This window comes from Mobula hypostoma, chromosome 31 (assembly GCF_963921235.1).
Source record: "Mobula hypostoma chromosome 31, sMobHyp1.1, whole genome shotgun sequence".
In the NCBI taxonomy this organism is placed as follows: Eukaryota; Metazoa; Chordata; class Chondrichthyes; order Myliobatiformes; family Myliobatidae; genus Mobula; species Mobula hypostoma.
This window is the reverse complement of record NC_086127.1, coordinates 5862793-5877816: the sequence shown is the minus strand read 5'-3', so window position 1 is coordinate 5877816 and position 15024 is coordinate 5862793.

Sequence of the window (15024 nt, the reverse complement as noted above, 5' to 3'; positions counted from 1 at the left end):
ATGTTTCATTAACAGAGAAAGGGAGAGGGTCAAGAACTGAGAGGGACAGAGACGACAGTGAGGGAGGGAATTGAGAGTACACAGAAAGTTAGAGAGAACACAGTGAGGTGAGGATTTGGAACAGAGATGCAGATAGAAAAATCAAGAGAGAGAGGGTCACGAACGGTGTGTGAAAGAGAGGGAGGGAAGGAGCATTGATGGAGAGGATCAAGAACAGCCGCTTAGAGAAAGAGGGAGAGGGGGCATTGATGAAGAGGATCGACAACAGATAGAGAGAGAGGGAGAGAGAAAGAGAGAGTGGGGGGACATTGATGGAGAGGATTGAGAACAGAGAGAGAAAGGGAACATTGCTGTTGAGGGTAGAGAGCAGAGAGAGAGAGGAAGATAGATAAAGAAAGGGGAAACGTTGATGGAGAGGATCGAGAACACAGAGAGAGAGGGAACAGTGTGAATGAGAGTATCGAGAACAGAGAGTGAGAAAGGGAACATTGATGCAGAGTATCGAAAACAGAGAGAGAGTGGGGGGAACATTGATGGAGAGGATCGAGAGCAGAGACAGAGAGAAAGAGGAACACAAAGACAGAGAGGGGGAACTTGATAGAGAGGATTGAGAGCAGAGAGAGAGAAAGAGGAACACAAAGACAGAGAGGGGGAACTTGATAGAGAGGATCGAGAACACAGGGAGAGAGGGACCATTGATGAAAATGATCGAGAGCAGAGAGAGCACGGGAACATTGATGGAGAGGTTCAAGAACAGAGAGAGGGAGCATTGATGGAGAATATCGAGAGCAGAAAGAGAGAGAGAAAGGAAGACAGAGAGGGGGAAACATTGATGGAGAGAATGGAGAACAGAGAGAGGGAGATCGAGAGAGAGGAACACAGAGAACTAGAGGAGGAACATTGATGTAGAGGATCGAGAACACAGAGAGAGAGTAAGACGGAACTTTGATGGACAGCATCGAGATCAGAGAGAGAGAGAGGAACATTGATGGAGAAGATCGTGAAAAGAGAGAGAGAGACAGCATTACTGCACAGGATCGAGAGCAGAGAGAGAGAGAGACAGGAACACCAATTAGAACATTGATGGAGAGGATTGAGAGCAGAGAGAGAGGAACAGAAAGGTGGGGGACGTGGATGCAAAGGATCGAGAACACAGAGCGAGAGAGTGAGGGAACATTAATGGAGAGGTTCGAGAACAGAGAAAAACAGAGGGAGAAGTGAAGGAGAGGATGGAGAACAGAGAAATAGAGAGAACATTGATGGAGAGGATCAAGAACACAGAGAGGGAGAGAGGGACCTTTCATGGAGAGGATCTAGAACAACGTGAGAGAGAATTGATGAGGAGGATCGAGAACAGAGAGCGAGAGGGAGCATTGATGGAGAGGATCGAGAGCAGGAGAGACTGTGTGAGAGAGGAACAGGGAGAGAGGGGGATATTGATGGAGAGGATCAAAAGCAGAGAGATAAAGAGAGGGAACATTGATGGAGAGAATGGAGAGCAGAGAGGAAGGGAGCATTGATGGAAAGGATCGAGAGCAGATAAAAGAGAGGGAGAGCATCGAGATCAGAGTGAGACCGGAACAAAGAGAGAGAGGGGACATTGATAGAGAGGATCGACAGCAGAGAGGGAGACAGAGAGAGAACATTGATGGAAATGATCAAGAGCAGAGAGAGAGAGGGGGAGTTAGGAACAGAGAGAGAGAGAGTAGGGAAACATTCATGGACAAGATTGAGAGCAGGGAGAGAGAGACAGGAAACTTTGATGGAGAGGATCGAGAGCAGAAGGGGAGAGAGAGAGACAGAGACAGGAACAGAAAGAGAGAGAGTGAGGGGGGATATCGATGGAGAGGATTGAGAACAGAGAGAGAGACGGAACATTGATGGAGAGCATCGAGATCAGAGAGAGAGAGAGAAAGGAACACAGAGAGATAGAGAGGGGTAATATTAATGAGGAGGATTGAGAACACAGTCAGACAGAGAGAGAGAACATTGATGGAGAGAATGGAGAGCAGAGAGAGATAGGGAACATTACTGTTGCGGATCGAGAACACAGAGAAAGAGAGGGAACTTCCATGGAGAGGATCGAGAGCAGCGAGAGAGTGAGCATTGAGGGAGAGAATTGAGAACAGAGAGAGGGAGTATTGATGAGGATTGAGTGCAGAGAGACAGAGGGAAAATTGATGGAGAGGATAGAAATCAGAGAGAGAGAGAGAGGGAGCATTGATAGAAAAGATCAAGAGCAGAGAGAGAGTGTGTGAGAGAGAGAGAACATTGAGAGGATCGAGAACAGAGAGGGAACATTGATGGAGAGCATCGAGATCAGAGCGAGACAGGAATACAGAGAGAGAGAGAGGGAGCAGTGATGGGGATGATCGAGAGCAGTGAGAGAGAGAGAGAGACGGGGGAACATTGATGGAGAGGATCGAGAACAGGGAGGGAGACAGAGAGGGAACTGGAGAGGATGGAGAGTAGAGAGAGAGAGAGAGAGGAAGGAACACAGAGACAGAGAGTGGGAACTTTGATGCAGACTATCGAGAACGAACAGAGAGAGGAGTCCATTGCTGGAAACAATTGAGAACAGAGAGAGAGAGAGAGAGACGGAAATTTGACGGGGAGGATCGAGAGCAGAGAGAGGGTTGGAGCATTGATGGAGAACCTCGAGATCAGAGAGAGAGAGGGAGAGAGATGGATCGTTTATGGAGTGGATCGTGAAAAGAGAGAGCATTAATACAGAGGATAGAGAGCAGAGAGAGACAGACAGACCATTGATGGAGAGTATCGAGATAAGAGCGAGACAGGAATACAGAGCGAGATGATCGAGAGCAGAGAGACAGAGAGAGATAGGATTCAGAGCAGAGAGAGAGAGTAGAACAGAGAGAGGGAGGAACATTGATGGAGAGGATCGATAGAGAGGGAGACAGAGAGAGAGAGAGAGAGGAACACAGATGCAGATGGGAACATTGATGCAGAGGATCTAGAACAGAGAGAGAGAGAACATTGATGGAGAGAATCGAGAGCAGAAAGAGAGAGACGGAGCATTGATGGAGAGCATCAAGATCAGAGCGAGACAGGAACACAGAGAGAGAGGGAACATTGATGGAGATGATTGAGAGCAGAGAGAGAGAGGGAGCATTGATGGAGAGAATCGAGAACAGAGAGAGAGGGAGTATTGATGGAGAGGATTCAGAACAGAGAGAAAGGGAGAGAGGGAGTAAGGAACAGAGAGAGAGGAAACATTGGAGAGTATCGAGAACACGGAGAGTGGAAACTTTGATGTAGAGAACTGAGAGGAGAGAGAGAGGGAGCATTGATGTGGAGGATGGAGAACACAGAGAGAGAGAACATTGATGAAGACATTCGAGAACAGAGAGAGAGACAGGGAACATTGATGGAGAAGATCGAGATCAGAGAGAGAGTGTGTTAATGGAGTGGATCGAGAGGAGAGATAGAGAGGGAGCATTGTTGGAGAGTATCAAGAGCAGAGAGAGGGAGAGAAAATTGATGGAGAGGATCGAGAACAGAGAGAGAAAGCAAATATTGATGGAGAGGAGAGAGAGAGGGAACATTGATAGAAAGGATCGAGAGTAGAGAGAGTGAGTAAGAGTGAGAGAGAGAGGTCAACATTAATGGAGAGGGTCGAAAGCAGAGAGTGGCAGGGAATATTGGACATAATCGAGAGCAGAAGAGAGAAAGAGAGGGAGGAACATAGAGACAGAGAGGGAGAACTTTAATGGAGTGGAACGAGCATATATATAGAGAGCAGGACCATTGATGGAGAGGATCGGGAGCAGAGAAAGAGAGAGAAGAGCGGGAGCATTGACGGAGATGGAGAGGAAACATTGATGGAGAGGATGTAGAGGAGAGTGAGAGAGAGTGAGAAAGGAACAGGGAGAGAGCATGAGGGAACATTGATGGAGAGAATCGAGAGCAGAGAGGGAGACAAAGAGGGAACTTTGATGGAGGGGATGGAGAATAGAGAGAGTGAGAGAGGAACACAGAGACAGAGAGTGGGAACTTTGATGCAGACTATCGAGAACGAACAGAGAGAGAAGTCCATTGCTGGAAACAATTGAGAACAGAGGGAGAGAGAGAGAGAGAGAGAGACGAAAATTTGATGGAGAGGATCGAGAGCAGAGAGGTTGGAGCATTGATGGAGAACCTCGAGATCAGAGAGAGAGAGGGAGAGAGATGGATCATTTATGGTGGATCATGAAAAGAGAGAGAGCATTAATGCAGAGGATAGAGAGCATAGAGAGAGAGAGAAAGGAACACAGAGAGGGAGAGAGATGGACTATTGGTGAGTATCGAGATAAGAGTGAGACAGGAATACAGAACGAGATGATCGAGAGCAGAGAGACAGAGAGAGAGAGTAGAACAGAGAGAGGGAGGAACATTGATGGAGAGGATCGAGAGCAGGGAAACAGAGAGGAACAGAGGGAGCATTGATGGAGAGGATGCAGAACAGAGAGACAGAACATTGATGGAGTGGTTCGAGAACAGAGAGAGAGTGAGGGAGAGAGAGAGGAAGCATTGATGGAGAGGATCGAAAGCAGAGAGAGAGGAACACAGATACAGATGGGAACATTGATGCAGAGGATCTAGAACAGAGAGAGAGAGAACATTGATGGAGAGAATCGAGAGCAAAAAGAGAGAGATGGAGCATTGATGGAGAGCATCAAGATCAGAGCGAGACAGGAACACAGAGAGAGAGGGAACATTGATGGAGATGATTGAGAGCAGAGAGAGAAACAGCAGGGATTGTTGGAGAGGATCGAGAGCTGAGAGAGAGAGGGATGGAAGATTGATGGAGAGGATCGAGAACAGAGAGAGTGAGAGATGGAGAGAGAGGGATTGAGGAACAGAGAGAGAGATGGGTAACCATTGATACAGAGTATTGAGAACAGAGAGAGAGAGAGCATTGATGGAGAGGATCGAGAGCAGAAGGAGAGATTGAGAGAGACAGAGAGAGAGGGCGATATTGATGGAGAAGATCTAGAACAGAAAGAGAGAGGGAGCATTGATGGAGAGGATCGAGAACAAAGAGAGAGGGAGCGTTGATGGAGAGGATTCAGAACAGAGAGAGAAAGCGAGAGAGGGAGTGAGGAACAGAGAGAGAGAGGAAACATTGGAGAGTATCGAGAACACGGAGAGAGTGGGAACACTGATGGAGAGAACTGAGAACAGAAAGAGAGGGAGCATTGATGGGGAGGATGGAGAACATGGAGAGAGAGGGAACATTGACGGAGAAGATCGAGATCAGAGAGAGAGTGTGTTAATAGAGAGGAATGAGAGGAGAGATAGAGAGGGAGCATTGTTGGAGAGTATCAAGAGCAGAGAGAGGGAGAGAAAGTTGATGGAGAGGATCGAGAACAGAGAGAGAAAGCGAATATTGATGGAGAGGATAGAGAGAGAGAGAGGGAGCATTGATGGAGAGGATAGAAAGCGGAGAGAGAGAGGGAGCATTGATAGAAAGGATCGAGAGTAGAGAGAGTGAGTAAGAGTGAGAGAGAGAGAGAGGTCAACATTAATGGAGAGGGTCGAAAACAGAGAGACTGGGAGGGAACATTGGACATAATCGAGAGCAGAAGAAAGAGAGAGAGGAACATAGAGACAGATAGGGAGAACTTTAATGGAGCAGAATGAGCATATATATAGAGAAAGGGACCATTGATGGAAAGGATCGAGAACACAGAGAGAGAGAGAGAGGAAGCATTGATGCATTGATGGAGAGGATCGGGAGCAGAGAAAGAGAAGAGAGAGAGAGAGAGGAAACATTGAGAAGGTTGAGAGCAGAGAGAGAGCAGGAGCATTGACGGAGATGATCGAGAGCAGAGAGGGAGACAGAGAGGGAACATTGGTGGAGAGGATCGACAACAGAGAGAGACGGGGAACATTGATGGAGAGGATTAAGAACAGAGAGAGAGAGAGCATTGATGGAGAGGATCGAGAGCAGAAGGAGAGATTGAGGGAGACAGAGAGAGGGGGCGATATTGATGGAGAAGATCTAGAACAGAAAGAGAGAGGGAGCATTGATGGAGAGGATCAAGAACAAAGAGAGAGGGAGTGTTGATGGAGAGGATTCAGAACAGAGGGAGAAAGGGAGAGAGGGAGTGAGGAACAGAGAGAGAGAGGAAACATTGGAGAGTTTCAAGAACATGGAGAGAGTGGGAACATTGATGGAGAGAACTGAGAACAGAGTGAGAGGGAGCATTGATGGGGAGGATGGGGAACATGGAGAGAGAGGGAACATTGACGGAGAGGATTAAGAACAGAGAGAGAGAGCATTGATGGAGAGGATCGAGAGCAGAAGGAGAGATTGAGGGAGACAGAGAGAGGGGGCGATATTGATGGAGAAGATCTAGAACAGAAAGAGAGAGGGAGCATTGATGGAGAGGATCAAGAACAAAGAGAGAGGGAGTGTTGATGGAGAGGATTCAGAACAGAGGGAGAAAGGGAGAGAGGGAGTGAGGAACAGAGAGAGAGAGGAAACATTGGAGAGTTTCAAGAACATGGAGAGAGTGGGAACATTGATGGAGAGAACTGAGAACAGAGTGAGAGGGAGCATTGATGGGGAGGATGGGGAACATGGAGAGAGAGGGAACATTGACGGAGAAGATCGAGATCAGAGAGAGTGTGTTAATGGAGAGGATTGAGAGGAGAGATAGAGAGGGAGCATTGTTGGAGAGTATCAAGAGCAGAGAGAGGGAGAGAAAATTGATGGAGAGGATCGAGAACAGAGAGAGAAAGCGAATATTGATGGAGAGGAAGGAGAGAGAGAGAGAGGGAGCATTGATGGAGAGGATCGAGAACAAAGAGAGAGGGAGCGTTGATGGAGAGGATTCAGAACAGAGAGAGAAAGGGAGAGAGGGAGTGAGGAACAGAGAGAGAGAGGAAACATTGGAGAGTATCCAGAACATGGAGAGAGTGGGAACATTGATGGAGAGAAATGAGAACAAGGATAGAGGGAGCTTTGATGGGGAGTATGGAGAACATGGAGAGAGAGGGAACATCGACGGAGAAGATCGAGATCAGAGAGAGAGTGTGTTAATGGAGAGGATTGAGAGGAGAGATAGAGAAGGTAGCATTGTTGGAGAGTATCAAGAGCAGAGAGAAAGCGAATATTGATGGAGAGGATAGAGAGAGAGAGAGAGAGGGAACATTGATAGAAAGGATCGAGAGTAGACACTGTGAGTAAGAGTGAGAGAGAGAGGTCAACATTAATGGAGAGGGTCAAAAACAGAGAGAGTGGGAGGGAACATTGGACATAATCGAGAGCAGAAGAAAGAGAGAGAGGAACATAGAGACAGTGAGGGAGAACTTTAATGGAGCGGAAGGAGCATATATATAAAGAGAGGGACCATTGATGGAGAGGATTGAGAACAGACAGAGAGAGAGGAACAGAGAGACAGAGAGGGGGACCATTGATGGAGAGGATCGAGAGCACTGAGAGAGAGAGGGGGAGCATTGATGCATTGATGGAGAGGATCGGGAGCAGAGAAAGAGAAGAGAGAGAGAGAGGAAACATTGAGAAGGTTAAGAACAGAGAGAGAGAGAGCATTGATGGAGAGGATCGAGATGGAGAGAATCGACAGCAGAAGGGGAGAGAGAAACAGAGATGGGCAAGATTGACAGCAAAGAAAGAGAGAGGAACAGAGAGAGAGGATCGAGAACACAGAGAGAGAGGGACCATTGATGGCGGGGATCGAGAATAGAGAGTTAGAGTGAGTACTGATGGGGAGAATCGAGAGCAGAGAGAGAGAGCGAGCATTGACAGATATGATCAAGAGCAGAGAGGGAGACAGAGAGGGAACATTCATGGAGAGGATCGATAACAGAGAGAGAGAACACGCATTGATGGAGAGGACCGAGATGGAGAGAATCGAGAACAGAAGGGGAGAGTGAGAGAGACAGAGAGAGAGAGAGAGGGGACATTGATGGAGAAGATCTAGAACAGAGAGAGAGGGAGAATTGATGAATAGGATCGAAAACAGAGAGGGCGAGAGATAGAGAGGAACACAGAGAGAGGGTGAACATTGGAGAGGATCGAGAACGGAGAAAGAGGGCACATTGATGTAGGGGATCAAGAGTAGACTGAGAGAGAGAGAAAATTGATGGAGAGGATCGGGAGAAGAGAGAGAGGGAGAGAGGGAACATTGATGGAGAGAATCGAAAGCGGAGAAAGAGAGAGGAACAGAGAGAGAGGGTTAACATTGAGGGAGAGTATCGAGAACACAGAGAGAGAGACAGAGGAGGAACATTGATGGAGAGGATCGAGAACAGAGAGACAGAGGGACCATTGAGGGTGAGGATCGAGAATAGAGAGAGAGAACATTGATTGAGTAGCTGGACAGCAGAGAGAGAAAGAGGGAGGATTGATGGACAGGATCGACAGCAGAGAGAAAGGGAACATTGTTAGAGAGAATCGAGAACACGGAGGGAGACAGAGAGAAAAGGAAACATTGATGGAGACGTTTAGGAGCAGAGAGAGAGAGAGAGAACGACAGAGAGAGGAGACAGAGAGGAGGAACATTGATGGAGAAGATCAAGGAAGAGAGAGAGCATTGATGGACAGGATCGAGAGCAGAGAGACAGAGGAAACATTGATGGAGATGTTCAGGAGCAGAGAGAGAGAGCGACAGAGAGAGGACACAGAGACAGAGAGGAGGAACATTGATGGAGAGGATCGAGAACAGAGAGAGAGAGAATTGTTGGAGAGGATCGAGAGCAGAGAGGGAGGCAGAGATAGTGAACACAGAGAGAGAGGGACCATTGATGGAGAGAATCGAGAGCAGAGAGAGAGGGTGTATTGATGCAGTGATTGATAGCATGAGGAAGACAGGGAACATTGATGGAGAGGATCGAGAGCAGAGAAAGAGAGAGGGAACGTTGATGCAGTGGATCGAGAGCAGAGAGGGACAGACAGGCAACATTGATGGAGAGGATATAGAGCAGATAGAAACAGAGAGAGAACATTGATCGAGTGGATGGACAGCAGAGAGAGATAGAGGGACGATTGATGGACAGAATCGATAGCAGAGAGAGAGAGAACATTGTTAGAGAGGATCGAGAACATGGAGGGAGAGAGAGAGAGAAGGAAACTGATGGAGACGTTCAGGAGCAGACAGAGAGAGCGACAGAGCGAGGACACAGACAGAGGAGGAACCTGGACGGAGAGGATCGAGAACAGAGAGAGTTAGTATTGATGGAGAGGATCGAGAGCACAGAGAGAAAGGTGGAACATTTATGGAGAGGATCTAGAACAGAGAGAGCGAGAGAGAGAGGGAATATTGTTGGAGAGGATTGGTGCAGAGAGAGAGAGGGGGCGAATATTGATGAAGAGGATCGAGAACACAGAGACAGAGGAACCATTGATGGAGAGGGTGGAGAACAGAGAGAGAGAGAGGAGCATTGATGGAAAGGATCAAGTGCAGAGAGAGAGAAGGGAGGAACCTTGTTGGACAAGATTGAGAGGAGAGAAAGAGAGGGGAACAGAGAGAGAGAGGGGGGGAACATTGATGGAGAGGATCTAGAGCACAGAGAAAGAGAGACGGAGCATTAATGGAAGGATCTAGAGCACAGAGAGAGAGAGAGGGAACATTGGAGAGGATTGGGAGCAGTGAGTGAGAGAGAGAGGAACACAGATACAAAGAGGAGGAACATTGATGGAGAGGAGCGAGAACACAGAGACAGAGGGACTATTGATGGTGACGATTGGGAATAGAGAGAGAGAGAGAGATTAAATATTGATGGAGAGGATCGAAAGCAGAGAGAGAAAGAGGGAGCATTGATGCAAAGGATCAAGATTACAGAGGGAAAATTGACTGAGAGGATCGAGAGCAGAGAGAGAGAGAGGGAACATCGATGGAGATGATCAAGAACAGAGAGGGAGAGAGAGAGGAACACAGCGACAGAGTGGGGGAACATTGATGGAGAGGTTCGAGAACACAGGAGGAGAGATCGGGAGCATTCATGGAGAGGATCGAGAGCATAGAGAGGGGGAGGATTGATGGAGGGGATCGAGAGAACAGAGAGAGAGAGCACTGATGGAGAGGATGAAGAGGAGAGAAAGAGAGTGAACTTTGGTGGAGAAGATCGAGAGCAGAGAGAGAGAGAGAGGGAACATTGATGGAGAGGATAGTGTGCAGAGAGAGAGAGAGAGAGGAAGACAGATACAGGGAGGGGAACATTGATGGAGAGGATATAGAGTAGAGGGAGAGACAGAGTGGGAACATTGATGGAGTGGATCAAAAACGATAGGGAGAGGGAGAGAGAGAGGAGCAGAGAGAGAGAGTGGGGGAACATTGATGGAGAGGATCAAGAACAGAGAGAGAGGGAACTATTGTATGAGCGGATCGAGAAATGAGAGAGAGAAGGACCATTGATGGAGAACAACGACAATACATAGAGAGCGAGCATTGATGGAGAGGATCGAAAACAGAGAGAGAGAGAGAGAGCATTGATGCAGAGTTCGAGAGGACAGAGAGGGGGAACATAGATGGAGAGGATAGGCAGCAGAGAGAGACAGAGACAAAAACAGAGAGAGAGAGGTGGGGGAACACAGAGACAGTGAGGGGGAGCATTGATGGAGAGGATCGAGAGCACAGAGAGACAGAGGGACTATTGATGGCGAGGATGGAGAACAGAGAGAGAGAGAGAGTGAATATTGAGGGAGAGGATCGAGAACATGGGGGGAAGGATTGATGGAGAGGAGTGATAGCAGAGAGCGAAAGGGAGCATTGATGTCAAGGATCGAGAGCAGAGAGAGAGAGAGAGAGAGAATATTTATGGAGAGGTTCCATAACACAGAAGGAGAGAGTGGGAGCATTGATAGGGAGGATCGAGAACACACGCAGAGCGAAGGATCATTGATGGAGAGGACCGAGTACAGAGAGACAGAGGGAACACTGATGGAGAGGATCAAGAATAGAGAGAGAGCGAACATTGATGGAGAGGATCGAAAGTGGAGAAAGAGGGTGCATTGATGTGGAGGATCAAGAGCAGAGAGAGAGGGTACATTGATGGATAAGATTGAGGACAGAGAGAGAGAGTGTGAATATTGATGGAGAGGATCGAGAACTAAGAATGAGAGGGAACTATTGTATGAGAGGATTGAGAAATGAGAGAGAGAAGGACAACAGATAGAAAGAGAGCATTGATGGAGTGGATCGAAAGAGAGAAAGAGAGAGAGAGAGAGGAACACAGAGACAGAGAGGGGGAACTTTGATGGAGAGGATCGAGAACACAGAGAAAGAGAGGGATCATTGATAGAATATGGAGAACACAGAGAGAAGAGCATTGATGTAGAAGATCGAGAGCAGAGAGAGAGAGAGGGAGCATTGATGGAGAGAATCTAGAACAGAGAGAGAGGGAACATTGCTGGAGAGGATTGAGAACAGAGAAGGAAAGGGAAAATTAATGGGGAGGATCAAGAACACAGAGAGAGAGAGATAATTGATGGAGCAGATCAAGAACACAGAGAGATAGAGGGAACATTGATGGAGAGGATCGGTAGCAGAGAGAGAGAGACAGACAGCAACAGTGAGGGGGAACATTGATGAGAGGATCGAGAACACACAGAGAGAGGGAGGGGGATCATTGATGGAGGGGATGGAGAACAGAGAGAGAGTAAATATTGATGAAGAGAATCGAGAGAACAGAGGGAGAGGGGGCATTGATGGAGAGGATCGAGAGGAGAGAAGGAGAGGAACAGAGAAAGAGGGTTATCTTTGATGGCGAGGATCTAGAGTACAGAGAGAGAGAGAGAGAGGAACACAAAGACAGGGAGGGGGAACATTGATGGAGAGAATAAAGAGCACAGGGAAAGAGAGAGTCTGGGAACGTTATGGAGAGGATCGAGAGCAGCGAGAGAGAGAGAAGGACCATTGATGGAGAGCAACGACGACAGAGAGAGAGAGGGAGCATTGATGGAAAGGATCTAGAACAGAGAGAGAGAGGGAACATTGATGGAGAGGAGAGAAAGGGAGAGGAACAGAGAGAGAGGGGGGTTATTATTGATGGAGATTATCGAGAACAGAGAGAGAGCGAGAAACAAAGAGGGAACATCAATGGAGAGGATAGAGAGAAGAGAGAGAGATAGAAGAACACAGACAAGGAGGGGGAACATTGATGGAGAGGATCGAGATCAGAGAGGGAGAGATGGAGCATTAATGGAAGGATGTAGAACAGAGAGAGAGAGGGAACATTGATGGAAAAAATCAAGAACAGAGAAAAGAGAGACAGAGAGGAACACAGATACAGGGAGGGGAGCATTGATGGAGAGGATATAGAGTAGAGGGAGAGACAGAGTGGGAACATTGATGGAGTGGATCGAAAACGATAGGGAGAGGGAGAGAGAGTGAGGGAACATTGATGGAGAGGTTCGAGAACTGAGAATGAGAGGGAACTATTGTATGACAGGATTGAGAAATGAGAGAGAGAGAGAGAGGACGACAGATAGAAAGAGCATTGATGGAGTGGATCGAAAACAGAGAGAGAGAGAGAGAGGAACACAGAGACAGAGAGGGGGAACTTTGATGGAGAGGATCGAGAACACAGAGAAAGAGAGGGACTATTGATAGAGGAAGATGGAGAACACGGAGAGAGAAGGAGCATTGATGGAGAAGATCAAGAACAGAGCGGGAGAGGGGGAACATTGATGGAGAGGATCGAGAACAGAGAGCAAAAGGGAGCATTGATGGAGAGGATCGAGAACACAGTGACAGAGGGACAATTGATGGCGAGGATGGAGAACAGAGAGAGAGAGAGAGTGAATATTGATGGAAAGGATCGAGAGGAGATAGAGAGCGTTATAATTGATGGTGAGGATAGAGAGTACAGAGAGAGAGTGAATATTGATGGAGAGGATCAGGAAAACAGAGAGAGAGAGGGAGCGTTGATGGACAGGATCGAGAACACAGAGAGAGAGGGAACATTGCTGGAGAGGATCGAGAACAGAGAACGAAAGGGGAAATTAATGGGGAGGATCAAGAACACAGAGAGAGAGAGAGAGAGAGAGAGAATTGTTGGAGCAGATCAAGAACACAGAGAGATAGAGGGAACTTTGATGGAGAGGATCGGTAGCAGAGAGAGAGAGAGAGACTGCAATAGTGAGGGGGAACATTGATGAGAGGATTGAGAACACACAGAGAGAGGGAGGGGATGGAGAACAGAGAGAGAGTAAATATTGATGAAGAGAATCGAGAGAACAGAGAGAGAGAGAGAACATTGATGAAGAGGATCAGAAGCAAAGAGAGAGAGGAACGATTGATGGTGAGGATCGAGAATAGAGAGAGAGGGTAAGTATACTGATGGAGAGGATCGAGAGGAGAGGAACAGAGAAAGAGGGTTATCTTTGATGGCGAGGATCTAGAGTACAGAGACAGAGAGGGAACATTATGGAGAGGATTGAGAGGAGAGAAGGAGAGGAACAGAGAAAGAGGGTTATCTTTGATAGCAAGGATCTAGAGTACAGAGAGAAAGAGAGAGGGAACATTGGAGAGAATAGTGAGCAGACAGAGAGAGAGGGAGGAAAACAGAGACAGGGAGGGGGAACATTGATGGAGAGAATAGTGAGCAGAGGGAAAGAGAGAGTCTGGGAACATTATGGAGAGGATCGAGAGCAGCGAGAGAGAGAGAAGGACTATTGATGGAAAGCAACGGCGACAGAGAGAGAGGGAGCAATGATGGAAAGGATCTAAAACAGAGAAAGAGAGGGAACATTGATGGAAAGGATCTAGAACAGAGAGGGGGGGAACATTGGGGACGATCGAGAACAGAGAGAGCGAGAAATAAAGAGGGAACATCAATGGAGAGGATAGAGAGAAGAGAGAGAGATAGAAGAACACAGACAAGGAGGGGGAACATTGATGGAGAGGATTGAGATCAGAGAGGGAGAGACGGAGCATTAATGGAAGGGTGTAGAACAGAGAGAGAGAGGGAACATTGATGGAGTGGATCGAAAACGATAGGGAGAGGGAGAGAGAGTGAGGGAACATTGATGGAGAGGTTCGAGAACTGAGAATGAGAGGGAACTATTGTATGACAGGATCGAGAAATGGGAGAGAGAGAGGACAACAGATAGAAAGAGCATTGATGGAGTGGATCAAAAACAGAGAGAGAGAGAGAGGAACACAGAGACAGAGAGGGGGAACTTTGATGGAGAGGATCGAGAACACAGAGAAAGAGAGGGACTATTGATAGAGGAAGATGGAGAACACGGGGAGAGAAGGAGCATTGATGGAGAAGATCAAGAACAGAGCGGGAGAGAGGGAACATTGATGGAGAGGATCGAGAACAGAGAACAAAAGGGAGCATTGATGGAGAGGATCGAGAACACAGAGACAGAGGGACAATTGATGGCGAGGATGGAGAACAGAGAGAGAGAGAGTGAATATTGATGGAAAGGATCGAGAGGAGATGGAGAGAGAGCGTTATAATTGATGGTGAGGATAGAGAGTACAGAAAGAGAGAGTGAATATTGATGGAGAGGATCAGGAAAACAGAGAGAGAGAGGGAACATTGCTAGAGAGGATCGAGAACAGAGAACGAAAGGGGAAATTAATGGGGAGGATCAAGAAAACAGAGAGAGAGAGATAATTGTTGGAGCAGATCAAGAACACAGAGAGATAGAGGGAACATTGATGGAGAGGATCGGTAGCAGAGAGAGAGAGACAGACTGCAATAGTGAGGGGGAACATTGATGAGGGGATTGAGAACACACAGAGAGAGGGAGGGGAATCATTGATGGAGGGGATGGAGAACAGAGAGAGAGAGTAAATATTGATGAAGAGAATCGAGAGAACAGAGAGAGAGAGAGAACATTGATGAAGAGGATCAGAAGCGAGAGGAACGATCAGAGAGAGGAACGATTGATGGTGAGGATCGAGAATAGAGAGAGAGGGTAAGTATACTGATGGAGAGGATCGAGAGGAGAGGAACAGAGAAAGAGGGTTATCTTTGATGGCAAGGATCTAGAGTACAGAGAGAGAGAGGGAACATTGATGGAGAGGATAGTGAGCAGAGGGA